The sequence below is a fragment of the Schistocerca americana genome, unplaced genomic scaffold (genome assembly GCF_021461395.2).
Source record: "Schistocerca americana isolate TAMUIC-IGC-003095 unplaced genomic scaffold, iqSchAmer2.1 HiC_scaffold_801, whole genome shotgun sequence".
NCBI classification, from domain to species: domain Eukaryota; kingdom Metazoa; phylum Arthropoda; class Insecta; order Orthoptera; family Acrididae; genus Schistocerca; species Schistocerca americana.
Genome location: NW_025726568.1, coordinates 12501 through 17500, shown reverse-complemented (window position 1 = coordinate 17500; position 5000 = coordinate 12501). Strand labels below are relative to the sequence as shown.

General features: G+C 63.1%; 1 pseudogene; it reads right to left on the bottom strand.

Annotated features, from left to right (window-relative positions):
• Positions 1-5000, bottom strand: part of LOC124591096 — a 7800-nt pseudogene that overhangs the window by 2260 nt on the left and 540 nt on the right.

Genomic DNA, 5000 nt, shown 5'->3' with positions numbered 1-5000 from the left:
AGGCGACTGGTGTCAGCGACCCACTGGTGTTGCCCCTTGACGGCGGCGGAAGATGACAACGCCGCACCGTCAAAGGCAACGTGCAGGCGCGCGGCCCACATCTCTCCAACCTGCGTCGACGATTTGAGGAGGTGGCCCTCCCACATAAGATGCCGCTCCAGCGCCTCAATCTCACGCTGCACCTCGTCCCGGCCTGCACCGTCGGCGGCTGGCCCAATCCTCTTCAGCGCCAGGAGACGGGACCGGCGAAGTGTTGGCCCCATCCATCGGCATGATGGGATGCCGAGGCCTCCCTGGGCTACAGGAGCGTGGAAGTAGCCCAGGGGAGTGTCCGCCGGAAGGCGGAACCATCTCCTGACGGCGGCACGGATGGTCACATCTGCCGCTTTCAACGCACCCACTCGGGTGCGGCTGAGGGCCAGCCCATGGTACAGGCCAGGCAGAAGTACGGTGGTGAGGGCGTGGAGGCGCTGTTGCGGCTTGAGCGGAGCTCGGGAGATGACGTCCAGCTGCTCCACCAGGTGGCGTCGTGGGTTGAAAACGCAGCGACCAGCGGTGGAGAATTGCAGTCCCAGGTACCGGAAGGTTTCACCCACACGTAGGGCGGGCACGGTGGCGTTGCCCGCTTTGAAGGTAACGTCGGCGTCGACCTTCACCTTCTTGTCGCGCCCAGACGCGACTAAGGCGAGGGTGAAACACTTCCGGGCGTTGATCTGCAGCCCCAGATGGGCGAGGGCTGCGACGGCTGCGTCGATGAGGGACTGCAATCCCCTCGCGGTCGATGCAAAAAGCAGGACGTCATCTGCGAAGGCCGCAGCGTTAACTCTGCGACCAAGGATCCGAGCTCCGATGTGGGAGGGAAGTTGACTCAAAACATAGTCCACCGCAAAATTGAAAAGGAGGGGGGAGAGGGGGTCACCCTGACGCACACCCCTAGCCGGCTGCAGGGGCACGCCCACGTCGGCGCCGCCCGCTATCACCGTCGTGCTACCCTCGTAACACCTTTCGACGTACTCAATAAAGCAATCCGGCAGGCCATGAGCCCTCAGCACGGGGCGGAGGGCGGCATGGTCCACCGAATCGAACGCTTTAGAGACGTCGATCGATGCCACAAAAACAGAGCGACAGGAGCGGACTGCGTCGGTGAGAGCAGTGTCCAAGATGAAGGTGTTTTCCAACATCCCATCCCGGGGGATGAATGCCCGCTGACGTTCGTCCACAGCACATGCACGCATCAGGCGTGACGCGAGAACCTTGTGGAAGGTCCGCGCCAACACCGAGCAGACCGTAATGGGGCGAAAGTCAGCGGGGGATGTTGGTGCAGCCGTTTTGGGGAGAAGTGACGTCCGGGCGCGAAGCAGACGCTCGGGGAGGGCGCGGGCCAGGAGGAAGAGGTTCAAGAGTTTCACCAGGACTTCATGCGGCAGGCGCCGCAGCTCCGCTGGAGTCAGGCCGTCCGGCCCGGCTGCCGATCCCCTGGGCGGCAAGGCAGCAGCGACCTCCTCACGTGTGACCGGCCCCCATAGGCACTCAGGAGCGACAGGCTCCGAGTGCGGGAGAAGGCGGTCACGGATGAAGCCGGCGGTGGAGATCGGCTTCTTCGTGAAGAGGTCCGCCCAGAAGTCCAGCAGACCGGGGATGTCGGGTGGCGGCTGCAGCAGGGTGCCGTCCAGCAAGCCGCGCACGCAACGCGCACGCGACCTACGGAAGGCGTCCTGTGTCCGCGCGTATTCCCAGCGGCGCCGCTTGCGCTTCTGCAGCGGCGGGGCGGCAGGCGGCCGCTTGGATGGTTGGCGCGGCCGCTGTGTCCTGGTGATCGACCTCTCCCCCCTGGACCCGACCGACGCAAGGGCATCCGGGAGCATGCCCAGGATGACATCGGGCGGCGTGCCCCGCCCCAGACCAATGACTCGATCCAGGGCAGAGAAACGCTGGGCGGAAGCAGGTAGCCCCGCCAGATGCTCCCAGATGGCGGCGTCAGTCGGCCCCTCCGGCGGCGGCCCGGTGGTGTCGGCCGCGAAGTCCTCGGCTGCGTCGACGGGCGGCGCAGCGGCCTCGCCCGCGTCAGGCAGCGAGCTCGCTGCTCCACGGCGGGACGCCGGCTCTTCACCCCGACCGATCTCAAGTGCCTCCATGAATTGGCGGACAAGCTGCTTGTGGGCAGCTTGCCGCCGTCGGCACTTGATTGCCTCAAGCGTTCGGTCGGGGAACATCCTGGTAAGTTCTTGATTTACAAAGAAGAACCGGGCGTCCCTCTCCAGGAACAGTTCGGCCTCTGCCTTGGCGAGCGACAGGACTTCTTCCTCCGTCCACCTCGCGCGATGCCTCTCCGTCACGATCTCAGCGTTGGCGGCCGCAGGGTGTTGGCGGCGGCGATGGACCCCGAGACCGTTCTTCGTGGTAAAAGTGCGGTGGCACTCACTGCAAGCAAAGGGAGCTACACAAACTATCGCATTTTCGTTACGGCCGGTTGGCCGGATAGGTGCTGGGGTAGCTGGGGTGGCACCTTCAGCGGAAGGGCCACCATCTCTTGTTTCTTGTCGGCTGCCCCCAACTATAAAGGGATAATGCGAGGGGGGGCTGGTAACCCCCCCAAGCCCCTGGTGCGGTCTTCCACTCTGCAAAAATCAGCGGGCCCACGAGAAGGGGAGAAGACCGCAGGAGAGTCATAGTTACTCCCGCCGTTTACCCGCGCTTGCTTGAATTTCTTCACGTTGACATTCAGAGCACTGGGCAGAAATCACATTGCGTCAACACCCGCTAGGGCCATCGCAATGCTTTGTTTTAATTAGACAGTCGGATTCCCCCAGTCCGTGCCAGTTCTGAGTTGATCGTTGAATGGCGGCCGAAGAGAATCCGCGCACCCGCGCGCCCCCGGAGGAGCACGCTAAGGCGGACGCGGCCTCGCAGCAAGGAAGATCCGTGGGAGGCCAAGGCACGGGACCGAGCTCGGATCCTGCACGCAGGTTGAAGCACCGGGGCGCGAACGCCGCGCAGGCGCGCGCATCCTGCACCGCCGGCCAGCACGAGGCCAACCAACGGCGAGAGCAGACCACGCCCGCGCTAAACGCCCGCACTTACCGGCACCCCTACGGCACTCACCTCGCCCAGGCCCGGCACGTTAGCGCTGACCCACTTCCCGACCAAGCCCGACACGCCCCGATCCTCAGAGCCAATCCTTATCCCGAAGTTACGGATCCAATTTGCCGACTTCCCTTACCTACATTATTCTATCGACTAGAGGCTCTTCACCTTGGAGACCTGCTGCGGATATGGGTACGAACCGGCGCGACACCTCCACGTGGCCCTCTCCCGGATTTTCAAGGTCCGAGGGGAAGATCGGGACACCGCCGCAACTGCGGTGCTCTTCGCGTTCCAAACCCTATCTCCCTGCTAGAGGATTCCAGGGAACTCGAACGCTCATGCAGAAAAGAAAACTCTTCCCCGATCTCCCGACGGCGTCTCCGGGTCCTTTTGGGTTACCCCGACGAGCATCTCTAAAAGAGGGGCCCGACTTGTATCGGTTCCGCTGCCGGGTTCCGGAATAGGAACCGGATTCCCTTTCGCCCAACGGGGGCCAGCACAAAGTGCATCATGCTATGACGGCCCCCATCAACATCGGATTTCTCCTAGGGCTTAGGATCGACTGACTCGTGTGCAACGGCTGTTCACACGAAACCCTTCTCCGCGTCAGCCCTCCAGGGCCTCGCTGGAGTATTTGCTACTACCACCAAGATCTGCACCGACGGCGGCTCCAGGCAGGCTCACGCCCAGACCCTTCTGCGCCCACCGCCGCGACCCTCCTACTCGTCAGGGCTTCGCGGCCGGCCGCAAGGACCGGCCATGACTGCCAGACTGACGGCCGAGTATAGGCACGACGCTTCAGCGCCATCCATTTTCAGGGCTAGTTGCTTCGGCAGGTGAGTTGTTACACACTCCTTAGCGGATTCCGACTTCCATGGCCACCGTCCTGCTGTCTTAAGCAACCAACGCCTTTCATGGTTTCCCATGAGCGTCGATTCGGGCGCCTTAACTCGGCGTTTGGTTCATCCCACAGCGCCAGTTCTGCTTACCAAAAGTGGCCCACTTGGCACTCCGATCCGAGTCGTTTGCTCGCGGCTTCAGCATATCAAGCAAGCCGGAGATCTCACCCATTTAAAGTTTGAGAATAGGTTGAGGTCGTTTCGGCCCCAAGGCCTCTAATCATTCGCTTTACCGGATGAGACTCGTACGAGCACCAGCTATCCTGAGGGAAACTTCGGAGGGAACCAGCTACTAGATGGTTCGATTAGTCTTTCGCCCCTATACCCAGCTCCGACGATCGATTTGCACGTCAGAATCGCTACGGACCTCCATCAGGGTTTCCCCTGACTTCGTCCTGGCCAGGCATAGTTCACCATCTTTCGGGTCCCAACGTGTACGCTCTAGGTGCGCCTCACCTCGCAATGAGGACGAGACGCCCCGGGAGTGCGGAGGCCGCCGCCCCGTGAAGGGCGGGGAAGCCCCATCCTCCCTCGGCCCGCGCAAGGCGAGACCTTCACTTTCATTACGCCTTTAGGTTTCGTACAGCCCAATGACTCGCGCACATGTTAGACTCCTTGGTCCGTGTTTCAAGACGGGTCGTGAAATTGTCCAAAGCTGAAGCGCCGCTGACGGGAGCGATTATTCCGCCCGAGAGCATCCCGAGCCAACAGCGGCGCGGGTCCGGGGCCGGGCCAGGTAGGTCCGTCATCCGGGAAGAACCGCGCGCGCTTGCCGGGAGCCCGAGCGCCCAAAGGGGCGAATCGACTCCTCCAGATATACCGCCGGGCAGCCAGCCAGGACACCGGGGCTCTGCCCAACAGACGCGAACCGAGGCCCGCGGAAGGACAGGCTGCGCACCCGGGCCGTAGGCCGGCACCCAGCGGGTCGCGACGTCCTACTAGGGGAGAAGTGCGGCCCACCGCACACCGGAACGGCCCCACCCCGCGGCGAGTGGAAAGGCAACCGGACACGACCCC